The 15251-nt window shown below is 37.0% G+C and overlaps 1 long non-coding RNA gene across 1 annotated transcript in view; it reads left to right on the top strand.

Moving 5' to 3' along the window:
• The window catches only part of LOC137228562 (uncharacterized), a 76896-nt gene extending 66829 nt beyond the window's left edge, over positions 1–10067 (top strand). The window contains exons 2-3 of the long non-coding RNA XR_010945305.1: positions 1331–1354; positions 10017–10067. This is a non-coding gene — a long non-coding RNA (uncharacterized lncRNA). The remainder of the gene's footprint in view (positions 1–1330; positions 1355–10016) is intronic.
• The last annotated feature ends 5184 nt before the right edge of the window (positions 10068–15251 follow it).

Here is a 15251-nt window from a genome sequence, read left to right as displayed (position 1 = left end):
TATAGCTTGGGTTTTAAGACTTATTCCTTTCTCCAAACCTGTCTGTGGAGTGGGAAACACACTGTTGCTTTCGGAATATATTCTTGCCAAGTATTTCATTTCAGCCATGTTAAAAATATTTCCATAGAAAAATCACTTAATGAAAGTTCAATGAAATGTTAACCAAAATTATGACTAATCATGATTTTTATACATTGTACAAGATTTCTAAATGTGTTCTTTAATTTAAAAGTAACTTTCAAATTATGTCATATTCCCTTTGATATAACAATTCTACTTGGAATTTATCTTAGGGAAATATTCAAAGAAGTGTATAAATATACCTACTGAAACATAAACAATAGCAGAAAGAAGCAATTGAATTGTTCATCAATAGATGATGTTGAATATTATCAATATATAATGTTGATCAGCACTAAGATGATTTCTTAAATAAATGATGATACGTACAAAATGTACATGCAGTAAAATATGCAGCCATTAAAAATAAAGAGAACCAATATAGTCATTGAAAACATACACAATATATTTTAAGACAAAAAATGAATAAAATAGCATGTTTTATGTACAGTATAATCCCACTTTGTTATAATTTTATATATATATTTTTTTAATAAGAAGTTTGCACTTAGAAACAGAAAAAAGTTTATTGTAGATTTCTCAGGTGATGGGTTTATAGGTTTTCTTAATTTTTTTTTTTTTTTTTTTGCGGTATGCGGGCCTCTCACTGTCATGGCCTCTCTCGTTGTGGAGCACAGGCTCCGGACGCACAGGCTCAGCGGCCATGGCTCACGGGCCCAGCCACTACGCGGCATGTGGGATCTTCCCGGACCGGGGCACGAACCCGTGTCCCCTGCATCAGCAGGCGGACTCTCAACCACTGCACCAACAGGGAAGCCCGGTTTTTAAAATTTTTTAATAGCTCTCTGTTTTTGGTTTTTTTGGCATTGAGCATAAATGATTTTCTATCAATACTTGGAAAAATAAAGGGTAAAACGACAATTTATGAATCATGCAAAGCTTATGATATTTATTTATTTATAACATCTTTATTGGAGTATAATTGCTTTACAATATTGTGTTAGTTTCTGCTGTATAACAAAGTGAATCAGCTATACATATACATATGTTCCCATATCTCTTCCCTCTTGCGTCTCCCTCCCACCCTCCCTATCCCACCCCTCTAGGTGGTCACAAAGCACTGAGCTGATCTCCCTGTGCTATGCAGCAAGCTTATGATATTTAAAACAGACCAATACTTATAATTTTAAAATCAAGAACTTGAGATGATAGAATTTTAAATATCTATTCAAATGTCTTTATTTTTCAGATAAAGAAACTGAAGCCTGGAGAGGTAAAATTATCTTCTTTATGTAGCTCATTAAGTACCCAATGCATGCCAATTCTGTGATTCTGTAATGCTTTTAAGTTTGCTTTCTTCATTCCAAATAATTAAGTAGATGTTACACATGCTTATATTATTTATGTGCTTAAAGGTTACAGCACAATTTTGTGCAACACCATAATCTGATTCAAAGACCTGGCCATGCCAAGTCTGTAAGATGGGCTTTTAGATAACGTACTCTCTTACCTCCTCCCCATTCCTCAATTTGTTGTTTGTTCGCTTTCATTTTTAAAATATATGTTGAAATAATGCAGGGATTATGTGATCACTGAGGTTGCGAAAGTGCAGTCCTCACTATGATTTATGGGGGACCCCGGACCCTCTCCCCATGAGTCCCGAATGCCGTCCACTGGCTGAGGTCTTCAAAATGGTAAAGAGCTCCCTGCGGTTTCACAGCCCAAGGTAAAGTGGAGAATCCACATTCCACCCATTCCTTCTAAGGAGGGAGCTTGTCAGGCCTTCAGTACAGAGCACAGCTGCTGAGACCACAGCGGAGATTCCCACAGCCCTAGACCTTATCAGTCCAGGCTCTCTCCCCCAGGGCCCCACCCCAGCATCTCACCTCAGCACCTGCTTCTTTCCCGCCACCCTCCTTCCTGTGAATCAGATAAAAACCCAGGGTGCTTTGTGACGACGTTTCTCACGGTCATTTAAGAAAACAAGTACTCCACACCCCGTTTCTTATTTCAGGTGTGTCAAATGCCCAGAAATTTGAAATCAAATAGTAATAGAGTCAGAATGATGGCAGAAAGTCCGATTTCCTATATTTCTTAAAGAAGTCCTTGAGATTTTTATGAAGATGGGCACTAACACACTATGGTGAAAATTAGGATTTTAAATAATTGGACAGCTAAGACCAATTTAATTTTTCCTTGAGAAAATATACAAACAGGCAATTATTCTCACCAAATCTATTTAAAATACACAGATGAGCACATCCTAACAGTCTAATGTCTGTGAAAAAAATAGAAAACTTTTTGAAATATAATTCTTTAATTCAATGACATATTGTTGCAATATTAAATAGTATCAGTAGGTACTCCACTGTTCTTAATGATAATCTTCACACTGTTTGTAAAAGTATAAAGCAGTGAAATAATTATTTATAGTTTCTAAATCTTTTATCAGATAGAAATTCTGGCTAAAATAGCCGCCGTGGTTTTATATTTTTTCTCTTTCCTTGAAGAAGTGTGTACTTGCATTCAGTTTGCTAGTTACTAAAAATGATGGCAAGGGGCTACATGTTCTTGACAGCCTTTCTTTAAAAAGGAAATTGATGTTATGTCACATAGAGCTCTTACTAAGTAACCCACTCTAATGTTTTCTTACCCTTGGGCTTTCTCTCATTCTCCACTGCTAGTTTAAGGACCCAAGAAAGCTGAATTTTGAGCTGGAAGTTTTCCTAATAGGAACCATAAAAACCATCCTTGAGGGGGCTTCCCTGGTGGCGCAGTGGTTGAGAGTCCGCCTGCCGATGCAGGGGACGCGGGTTCGTGCCCCGGTCCGGGAAGATCCCACATGCCACGGAGCGGCTGGGCCTGTGAGCCATATCCGCTGAGCCTGCGCGTCCAGAGCCTGTGCTCCACAGCGGGATAGGCCACGGCAGTGAGGGGCCCGCGTACCGCAAAAAAAAACATCCTGGAAAGATTTTGATTTCTGCCTTTAGATGTGCATAGTTCTCAGATTATAGAATAAAGGTGGACAATTATTGAGTGCAACAATGACAGTTGCACAGATTTGGTTATTTCTAAGACAATAAAAATTGTAGAACCTGACATAATCACCTCCTTTAAATTGTAAAGGAGCAAAAACAAAATTATAAGCCTTCCTTTTTTAAATAGTGGAAATTATTTTCTACTATCTTTATATATTGTATATTAATAACCAATCCTACAATTAAGTATATAGTCTAACATTTTTCCTCTCCTAGTGGTAGAAATTACAGAGCGGGATTCTATGCATAATTTTCTATTAAATGATAACTGTTTCTAAGAATATCATAATTTACTACCCATTGATAAATTACCACATTACATTTACAACCTAAAGTTATATTGCATATGAAGTTCAAAAGCTTTGGTTGTGAGACTGCTGTGAATGGTGATAGGAATCATGGCCCTCCCCTCCGCCGCAGAAACTAGAGATAGTCATCTACAGGGTAGGATCAAGGTGAGAATCGCTTGGGGAAATGTGGGATTCTCGGGGTCCTAAACTTTCCACCACGCCCTCTTCAAGCAACTGTGATCTGGCTTCTCTAAGGACAGTGACTGCACCATGAAACAAACCAATGACCACCCCCAACACCCTCAGTGACAAAGCCAAAGCTTCCTTTTACTTAGCGTGTGTATTTCAAGTGAGTTTCTACTTCCTTCTTGAAATTCTCTTTCTTCCCTTGGATCCTCTATGCTTTAACTTTGGTTTATATTTTCTTTATCCCTCCTGGGCGCTTCTGACTCTTTCTGAAAGTTAAATGTTACTGTTCCCCAGAGTTATTTCCTCAGCCAATTTCTGTTCCTGAATTGTCTCTTGCCGAGTATTCACATCCATCCTCACAGCTCCAATCTGTGGTTCTACCTGGAATCCATAGACTGGTTACTGCCAAACAGCTCTTTTCAGTCCATGCTGAGTTGGCCTCTTCCAACATGTCCCGTTTTCTGCTTCACATCTCCACTGTGTGTCCTACAGGAACCTCAAATTCAACTTGCCTGAAATTCAGTGCATCATTTTGCGCTTCCGGTTGTGTTTTCTATCTTACTTTTGATGCCAACTTGCACCCACAATCCAGGCAAGAAAACCAGGAGATGACTCCTACACGTTTTTCTCTTCTCCAAATAACGATCAAAACTTGCTGTTTTCACTTTTTACATGTTTGTAATTATGTCCCCTTTTCCCAGTCACTGTTGCCACTTCCCTTAAAATCATATATTCTTTTTCCTAGTTCATTGTAGCAACCTTCTAATACCAAGGCTCCCGTTCTCAAATACATTCTCTTCTAAGCTGCCAAAGTGATTTATATAAAACCCAAATCGAAACATATTGCACCTCTGTTTCAAATCCAGAAAAGCCTCCTATTATATAGAGGATAAAGATAAAGCTTTTTGGCAGACCGTCCAAGGCCTCCCTAATCTTACCCTTTCCTGGATCTCCACCCTCATCCTTCCCTTCTTCCCTTCCACTCTAAACCCCCTGTCTGCTCAACCCACTCCTTCAGCCCCCATTGGCCCTGGCCTCCAGCCTTTCATCTTTCAGAAAAACTCCTACTTGTGTTTTAAGTTAAAAAAAATGTCCTATTTCCTCTTGGCAACCTCTGATCCATCCCCCACTTCCTTTCCCAGTGGAGATTGATACCTTTAGCAATCAGTAAATTTTATTATTATCTGTCACTTTATTAAAATTAATGCCTTCACTTTCTAACTTTCACTTCATTCCATAACCCACCAAAATCTGGCTTTTACTACTTCATCCCACTGAAGCTATTAGGAAAAGGCAACCGACAATTTTTAGACTTGTTAGAAATGGACTGTCTGAGGCATCTCACGGTGTTGGCACCTACACAGTATATTCATATCACATGTGAACAACAGCTGAGTTTCTTGCTTATTCTATGCAGTCTTTAGCAAGATATTTGATGGTTCTGTCTTCTATTCCTCATCTGTAAAATGAGTATAATAATGGAATCCATCTGAAAGTTTGTATAATGCATTAATACATGGAAACTGCTTAGAACAGTTTCTGGCCCATCGTTATTATCATTGAGCTGATGTACATAATAAATGTGTCTGTATAGGTTTACAAGTTTACTTGAAAAGAATAAATGTTATCTTGAAGAACTGACCCCAGTGGAGATATAAAGCCAGATATATACATTTGTCATTTATTAAGCCAGGATACCTTCTAAAGAATGACAGTATAATAATAATTTTGGAATATAATACAATAATACAGATAAACATATATGTAACTAGTTTCTTCTCTAGACACAAGGAAATTCTCCCATTTAAAACATGTATTTTCTTGTCCATCTTAAATCATTTTGTTTTGGTAGATAACATAATAACTCTGAAATAACATTTTTATACATAATACCAAGTTTTCTTGGCCTTTGCACTACATTCCTGGTTCATAAACTCAAACCTGCATGTTGTTCTCCCCCCTAAGAACATATTTTTTCCTTTTAAAAAAAATCACTTACATTGTCCCAGAAATGTAAATCACTGAACCTCTACTTATACTTTTTTTTTTTTTTTTTTTTTTTTTTGCTGTATGCGGGCCTCTCACTGTTGTGGCCTCTCCCGTTGCGGAGCACAGGCTCCGGACGCGCAGGCTCAGCGGCCATGGCTCACGCGCCCAGCCGCTCCGTGGCATGTGGGATCTTCCCGGACCGGGGCACGAACCCGTGTCCCCTGCATCGACAGGTGGACTCGCAACCACTGTGCCACCAGGGAAGCCCTCTACTTATACTTTTATTTGTTGTTGTAGGTATTATATAATTATCTTGTCTCAACAAATAAAAACAAAACCAAAATCTTTTACAATGAAAAGGCTATCTGCTGTATTTTAATCAAAAGCAATATAAGTATCAGTGTGTGATTAAATGTTAAAGTGGAAAAGTTGTCTTCCTTTCCTTCTTATGAATGAGTATTTCAACTGATAGATACACAGTGCCAGCATATTGTCCCTTTGTCACCTCACCTGGACCTATGTCCCTTAGGCCCACCCCCCTTCCTCAAGATTGTTTCCTTTCCATATTGGAAAGGATCGTTTCCTGATCATTGTTTATTCTGTCCATGACTTTTCCGCTTTTATGATTGGAGAGTGACAATTTAAGCTTCTGAGTCAGTACCTTAAACCTCAAAAGTAACGTATATATATATTTTATGGGAGGGGTCTTCAGACACACAATAGAAATGGGTGTAATGGCAAGTCTTTCAATGGGTTGGGAAGGTCACATTTTGGAAAGGTAAGCTGTGTGGCATCTCAATTTTGAACATATATGGAGGTGGACAAATGAATTTCTCCATTCTCCCAGTATGACCTCAATTCTGTTAATATAAAATATTCTGTTATCTTTCATAATAATAGGGAAAAAAGGTTAAAATTCTTCCACATTTGACTGAAAAATCATAAATAATTTATATGAATAACCTCTACCTTTATGGAGAAATATTTCTAGAAACTGTGTCATGGGATGGATGGCCACAACACAGAGAATATGTACTGCTGTTCAAACATGCTTCCATCTTCAGTGAGCTGGTAGGGTGGTGAGAAAGGAAATCATTTTGACAGTAAGAGAATAATAAAAGAGTAAAATGTTAGCCAATGATAAATAGCTGTGATTGTTTTAAAAATGCATACTGGCCGTACAAATTTTATATTATTATTAATTAGCATTGTAAAAAATGTTTTGGGGTGTACTCACACTTTTTTGCAATGAAAACCTACTTATATTTCCAGAAGCTCAGGAATGGAGCATGCTAATGTTTACAGAAAATAAAGTCACCTCCCTGAAGAATGGTACTGCCAGGTATTTTCCAAACAAATGGCAAATCTCGAAACGGGGAATCTGTCATGTAGAATTTTTATTTAAACTGGCAATGCCACATTTACTTATGACATCGAGGAATGAAATAATTTGTATGACCAAAATTGCAGCTAGTGATATTCCTCTACTTTAAAAAAATCCTCTAAGAAAATATAATTTTATCATAATCTACATTTTAAGAATTAAGTAGTATTTGTAAAATGTTTGCATATACATTTGCCAATCATTAGACTAATATTAAGACTTTAAGTATTGAAGATCGGTTCAGTCCATTTTAAAAAGTAATGAATGGGATTAATTATGAAACTTTAAATCTCTATACTAATACATTTTATTTAATCCTTTTATAATGCAGTGACTTATAGCCCAGATGTGTTTTGACTGCTAATGAAGGACGGTCTATTTTAGTCCAGGAATTTTCAAATATATTCCAAATAGCGAAATCTTATAAGTAGTCAAATATTAAGTGTTGGAGACTTTAATATCTAGATAATTGGAAAACTATTCAGTTCTTAAACATTTTAAGGAATCTTGGTTATCTAAAGCTAATACGGAAATGGAATGTAAAAGAGTCCCAGGAACTGGCCTCCAGTGGGGACTCTGGCTAGGGCATGTTCTAATAAATGTTTGATATGAGGGAGCCATGGTTTATGCTGATTAATCACCTGTCTAGTATGGACTCCAACAGTCCTACAGCCTCACTAGGATCTACAGTCCTTGATCCTACCATCTCTTCAGTGTCCTTCACAGCCCACCTTCATTTTATCACTCGTCCTTATCCTAGTTACATTCTGTGGTCAGTCCTTATGATCATTCTGCATATACTCTTTCAACTCCTTTGTCTCTTTCTTTCTTCATCATATTTGCCTCAGGGCCTTTGAACTTGTCCCTGAGGATAGAAAAGGACTTATTCCCTTACCTCCTCAGGTCTTTAATTAGCTTTAATAATCACCTTCTCAGGAGATCATCACTGAGCACGGGATTTAAATTTTAATATCTCCATAATCCATGCTCCTTTCCTTTTTTTTTTTCCTTTATTGCATTTATTATCCACCATAATACAATCTACTTACTCATTTATTTAGGTCCTTTGTCTTTTATTCATTTTTTTTTTTAGTAACTGTAACAGTGCTTGAGTATAGTTTTTTCTTAATACATGCTTGTTATATAGATTATGACTCTTCCATAGTGATTATGCATCTTCCTTCTTAAAATTTAAATTATTTATCCAGAAAAGAAAATACAATTCATTTTTAACCATCATAATTGGTAAGAGCTTATGCTCTAGGATCAAAGATCTTGTGTTCACTTTTGTCTCCACCAGTTACCTGAAGCATGACCACGGGTGTAATAACAATGTCTACTTCACAGAGTAGCTGTGATCTATTAAAGGAGATCAAGCAAGTAGAGTGTTTTGTAGCATTTCTGGCCAGAGTAAATACTGGTAATTGTTAGCTATTGCTTTAATTAGAATGGGTTAGGTGGGCAGGGAAATAGTACTATAGATCCTGTATGCTGTATCTCATTAAATCTGCTTGCCTGAATGGTAGACGTGAAGTGCTCTTGCCTTTGGGGACTCCAGAAATATCTGGGCTCCTCCAGACTAAAGGAGGGTATGAGCAGGTTGATGTCTGGGGCTGTGTGTCATGTCAAGTGTTTACTGGGCATATTTTAATGTATTCTGCAATTACTCATACTCACCAGTACTTATTGGAAATGTAAATAAAGAATGCTGTGAATTATGATGAATAGGATGGGGAACCATAACAAAAACTAAAGGAGCTAGAAATACCCTCTGAAACCCGGACCAGTCCAGACACAACGATAGGTCTCGTAGGGGATCCCAGGCCCTAGGGATCCCCCCAAAACCCCAGGGTTTTCCTTTTCCATCTGTGTGTGGGCTTGTGACTCAGGCTGATTCATCACCACTTAACCAGCCCAGCTGTTTCCATTTCCAGAGCTGTGAGAACCTCCTTGGCCTCCAGGTTGTCAAAGGTAGTCATTTACAGTGCTTTTGAAATTGTTGAAGTGACTCCTGCCTTAGAAAAGCAAAAAATAAATTCTGCCCTGTTTTTAGACTTGTGAATCCACCTGGGAGCCCATTCCTAAATTACACAAAGGACAAAAAGTACTCCCGCTCTCCATTTAGAAACCGCTCTCGGACTGTGCCTCTTTTGATTTGATAGCACTTTCTAACATAGAGGAAGAAGAAAAGAGGAAAAACATTAAACTCAGTAAAGATGGTAATTTCTCATAAAAGCCTTTGGTCACAATTTAGGACTTGAAAAAAAAGGAATTAAAATTCTTCTTATTCTAACAGATAGTCCTATAGGGTTGTTAGTAAATATATCTAAACGGAAATCAATTTATTTGGGAAGAATGTATTTTATAACTGTCAGCAGAAGATTTTGCAAGTCAATACGTGGTAAAGTTTTCAAAGCTAAAAGTGCTAGAGATGAGTTAGATCAGACTCTGGCTTATTTCCCAGAAAATATAATATTCTATAAAGGAAAGCATTATAATCGGTTTCTTATGCTACTCATTCAGGTATCTTGTGTTTAGGAGAAATGTAAACCAGATCTTCAAAGAGACATCTACTTAAAATGTAAAGGAATAAGACCAGATACCAACAGTAGATGAAGCATTTTCCTGTGCAGAAGAACTTTAGATGCATGAAATTTATAATTTTCACGAAATTAGTGGAAATAAACTGTAAAATGATATTGATAGATTTATAGAATTAGAACATACTCATTAAGGAAAAAAGAGCTCAATTTCACTCTCATAGGTAACATAATCAGAGAATCCTGTTCTGACTTAAAGGCTAAACCACATTAAGAAAATACTAATCACTGTGTTGGGCACAGACATGTGCTTGGTAGATGCTGAATGAATGAAGGAAAGTAGCTTTTAACCAGACTCAGAATGAGACAGGCGAAGAAGATGGAGAAGCTAACCTGAAATGAACTGAATAGGTAGGTAAGCTGATATTAAGTATATTCAAATTATTATTATTATTATTTTTTAACGTGCAAGCCCAATTTCTTTTTCTTTTTCTGTCTTGGGCAGTCCATCGGGAGAAAATGGCAAAAGGAGGTAAAGCTTCCAATCGGATTGGAAGAACACGATGGCCCTGGGATGGGTGGACAGTCATTCATGCCGGTCGACGATGCTGACACTGTGGGTCCCACTTCGGATCCGACTTTGGAGCTGTTCCGTCTATTTTGGATTCTGTTGCCCGCAGTTCGTGAGTTGGCCCAGGGCTGTAGCTCGGTTACAGAAGTAGCTGGCAGCGGGATTGAGCTTCATGGCTTTTCCTTAGAAGTTCACGGCAGCTTTCACTTTCATCTGCTCAGTTCTTCTTCTTTCCCGGCTCAGTCCTCTTCCGAAAACAAGGTTCTCTCTGGGCTTCACAGGTCCTGCGGCATCTCCTCGCTTGCGGCGGCCGCCTCATCTCTTTCCGGGATTGTCGGAGGAAATGTGAGGTCGCTGTTTTCCGCCATCATCCCAAAAGCGGTCTCCAAGCGCTGGACTGGAATACACTGAATGTACACTCTTGTGCTTTTGAAAAGGATACATAATTTAAATAGCAGAGATAAACTCATTGCTACAAGAATTAAGGTAACGTATCCTGAAAATCTGTTTTACTATTACCATCATCATCGTTATTTATTCTGATTTTTTGCACTATAGCAGCAAACCTTAATGGGTTTTGTATGACCAGGGGACTTTTGGGATTTGTGGAGGTATTTTTGGTTTTCACAGTGATTGAGGGACACTACAGCCAGGGATGATAGCCATACTGCAATACAAGAATAGTTCGGCACAAGAAAAAATGTCTCACATAACTTTGAAATATTTTGCTTAACATTCATATACTTGAAATACTTATAATTATCTGAATCTAGAATCTCATTCTGTTTTATACATAGGCAAAAAAATTGGGGGGACATGTTTTTAAATATACCAGATTTTCTAGGAATGCAACTACGTGTAGATGGAAATGTCAATTTATGTGTTTATTTGCTTTTATTACCAGGGATTTAATCCCCCAATACTCTGGGAATTCCACTATTTCTCTAGTTTAAGGTCTAGACTAGAAATCAGGCTTACCTGCCTTTTTCCTGGTCTTGTTCCTCGGAGCACCCTTCCCTGTTGACAGAGAGGCAGAGTAAAAGGATATTTCTCCCTAAGGTTTAGAGAAGAGGTGCTATAAATTGGCCACCCCAGGTGTCCTTTCCCTGGTTTTACTAGATCTTACAAAGACAAAGGGACCTCCCAAGAAGAGGTAATCACAAACTCATCTTTGCCACACCAGCCTAAGGGGAAAGGAAGCAATTTAGAAGGGAGAATCCAAACAGAGAACACTCCACACAACAGCTTGTAGCCCCTGAGTTCCTCACTGGGAAAGCTCTTCCAACACAATGGCCTACTTTGTCCCTACTGAGAAAGGTAGGCTTAGGGCCATCTCTGTGGCGTAAGCCAATACTTCCAGTAACTTACCAGAGCTATTTTCTTTGTGACTTTTAACATAGTTTGAGATAATTTTGTCAAAAAAAGGGAAAAGAATTAAGCAATTATAACCTAACAATTATGATAGACTTTATATGCACATTTATTACTACTATATTAAAATTGAACATTTTAATATCTTTGTAGGAATGTAGAATGTTTAATTCTTCTATTATTATGTGAATTACTATATTAGAAAATACAATCTACTGGAATATGTCAGTGTATTGAATACTTTATATATGCTAGAACATTTAGAAATTTTTCATTAAAAGTTTACTGTACATCAATGCTCTGTAACTATTTTATTACACTTTTTCTCTATCCTTACTTATAATGTGTCCACATCCATTTGCATTAATTTTTGATAAAAGGGTGATCTGAGGTCTCACACACATGCATAAACACAATGGAAAATGCCTTGGAAACTTTTTTTTTTAATATTAATATAACTAGTACACATTACATATTATACTGGAGTGGTAATCCAGAGCTTTACTACTCAGAGTATGACTCATGGACCAGCAGCATTAACATCACCTGGAACTTGTTTAAAAGGCAGAGTTTCAGGCCCCAGAATCAAAATCTGTACTTCAAGAAGATCCTCTTTGTGATTTGTATGATACAAAATTTGAGAAACCAAAATCTTGATCAAGGGTTAGCAAACTTTCTGTAAATGACCCCATGGTATACATTTCAGGCTTTGTGGGCCATTTAGCTTCTGTTGCAACTGCTCGATCCTGCAGTTGTAGTGCAAGAGCAGTCGTAGATAATGTGGAAACATGCGTATGGTTGTGTTGCAGTAATACTGTATTTATGAACACTGAAATTTTAATTTAATTTAGTATTCATGTATCATAAAATATTATTCTTCTTTTGATATTTTCCCCCCACCATTTAAAAATGTGAAATCACTCATAGCTCACTGTGGGCTGCCTTGGCCCCTGGTACTATAATTTGGTGACCTCTATTCTACGGCACAGTAATCTTCCATAAGATGACTTTTTATGCAGAAGTAAAGTATAGAGTTGCAAATAGAATGGCTCTGGTCTCAAACATCTGCGAATTATATTAAAGACAATAATAAAAATAAGGCAGTCATGTAAAGAAAATGTCCTTTGTTATGTATGTAGCATATGCTTACAGAATATATTGAAAATTATAAAGGAGAAATTTAAAGTTATGGAAACTATTTCCTTCAGGAACAGAAGCTGTTAAACTCTCTGTTTAGCAAGATATTTTTGTAGACATAGAAACATGTACAATTTTGTACTCCAGTTTTCCCACCTAATACTATTTCATAGTACTTTTACATGTTAATGAATTGCAGCCTAATATTCTAGCATGAAGCTGTCATATTTTATAAGGCCTTCGTATCTTAAGAGACCAGTGGAAAACACAGTAAGGATAACTCAAAGTTTGGAGAATGAGTAACAGTTACTCAGCTTAACATGTTAAATCTAAAATAAGAAGGGCTACAGGCATACCTAATTATAGATTTCAGAAGATGAACAAGGGCCTCAATTGAGGAATCACCTCAAGGAAGGGTGAGCACTTGGATATATGAAGAGAAGACACCTGGGTACATTTTGTTATTGTAAAGTTAATGCCTATGTAGAGAAGCATTTTTTTAAGTAGGCATAAGGTATTTGAGTCTTACTTCTTCTGAATGTGTTTCTGAAATACAAAATAGAAGTACTACACACCTAGACAAAGGAAAGCGATTTCAAAGCTACTCTAATCATAATTCAAGACAAAAAGTTATTGAGATCATACTGAAATGCTGCTAAGATGTTTAATGTACATTGCCTGCATGAAGAAAAACAAAAGTAGATAGCGAGAATAGAATGGTTCCTCCTGCTTGAAATTAACAAAATTATTTATAGTGATGTGATGACAAAGATAATATATTAAATACAAGAACACTGAAATGAATTTTGTAGCTGTGTTGGCTTCTTGCCAAAAATTGTACCATTTGCAATTCTGACTTGCCTTCACTTATTGTTATTAGTGAAAAATACCACACTCATGACATTTCATGATCATATTTTTTATTATTATAAAAGTAATTTATTGTCTTCCAACTTAGAGATGGAAAGAACCAGGGTAGAATATCAAATTGTAATCATTTAAATTCCAAAAATGTATTTATTTTATAGAATTAGCAAAGTATAAGCATTTATTTTTACCTAACAAGTTGTAAGTATTCCTTTGAATTCCCTGAATTTGTTGAGAGACAGTGTGTGTGTTTGTGTGCACGCATGCATATGCATAATTTGTTCCTTAATCTAAAGCTATTCTTGGGATTTATTTTGCGAGGATTGCTTTATAGATAAATATATTTTAATAAAAGATCCTTCAGTAAGTGGGTAAGCTAGCACTCTACAATGGTGTGCAAGGTACAATTACGAATACTTTTACAAGAGTGTCATTTTATGTGTACGAATAGCAAATTATTAGGCCAGCTGTAACTGTGGTCACAACTTGGTTAGAGTGTACCTATGAAAGACAACAGCAGACTGCCTGGACTACCATACTGGTTTTGCAGAGAGATTGTCTCAACAAAATTTTAGAAATAGCCAAAGTGAGTAGGACCAAACTAGTTTTTTTAACACAATGAGATCTTGAAATGATCTTTTGTATTGTGTTGTCTTTTTTTCAAAAGATTACTTATAACTAATTGAGAACCCTTTAAAATGGAAAGTACCTCTCGAGTGATAAATTATTGCAAAACAGCTGTTTAAGAATAAGATGTCAAATACGAAGTGACTCACATAATATGAAATGGACATTGAAAGTTTCCCTTTAAGTAGAGCGTGCCTCTCTTGACTCAGGGTGCATTTCCATATTATAGGTGACTGTGTTGTATGAGATTGCATGGCGCGTCTTGTTGGAGTCTCTTTCTCCCTTGCTCACTTTGAGGAAGCTAGTGACTATGTTGGGGAATCCCCTATGACAAGAACCTATGGGGGGCACCTCTAGGACTGAGGGCAGCCCTCAGGGACAGACTGTAAGAAACTGAAGCCATGGTCCTACAGTCACAGGAAACTGAATTCTACCAACAGTGAATTTGGAAGTGGATCCTTCCCTAATACAATCTGAGATGTGACCTCAGCTCTGGCAGAAACTATGATTGCAGCCTTTTGAGACCCTAAGCAGAGGACCCAGTGAAGCCATGCCAGACTCCTCCCACAGAAGCTGTGAGACAATGTGTTGTTTTAAATCCTTGAGTTTGTGATAATATTGTTCCTCAGATAATATACTTACCTAGAAAACCATGGTGACGTGTCACTATTTCTAAGGATGGTTTGTAAAGAATATTGATAATGATTTTTTTAAAAATACAAGCTCAGAGCATTCTTCCATTGAGAATTAAATGTTTATAAAATAGGTGATTGAGAAGGTGGGTCTGTAAATGGACAGAAGGGAATGGTTAGAGACCATGGTAAATCTTGATATAAGAGTTATATGACCTTGGTCTCTTATATCCTTAATTTTTTGTTTTTATTTTCTTCTTCTTTTTTTTTTTAATGAGAGTTGAAAATGAGCAGTGATTTAGTGACATGGAGAACATCACTTAGCTTTGGTCATGTGATGGGAGGGGTGGCCTGACTATAGGTAGCAATTTGTAAAGAAAGGAAGAACAGAAAAAAAGAGTAAAAGGGACTTAAAATAATTGCTATAACAAGAAAGAGAATGATGAAGAATTAGTAGAGGGAATGAGGTTTATGAAGGTAGTTTGATGTGTATGTGTTTCTTTCTTTAACATGGAGAGACGAGCACATTTAAACA

Source organism: Pseudorca crassidens, chromosome 8, assembly GCF_039906515.1.
Source record: "Pseudorca crassidens isolate mPseCra1 chromosome 8, mPseCra1.hap1, whole genome shotgun sequence".
NCBI lineage: Eukaryota > Metazoa > Chordata > Mammalia > Artiodactyla > Delphinidae > Pseudorca > Pseudorca crassidens.
This window is presented reverse-complemented; position numbering and strand designations above follow the sequence as displayed.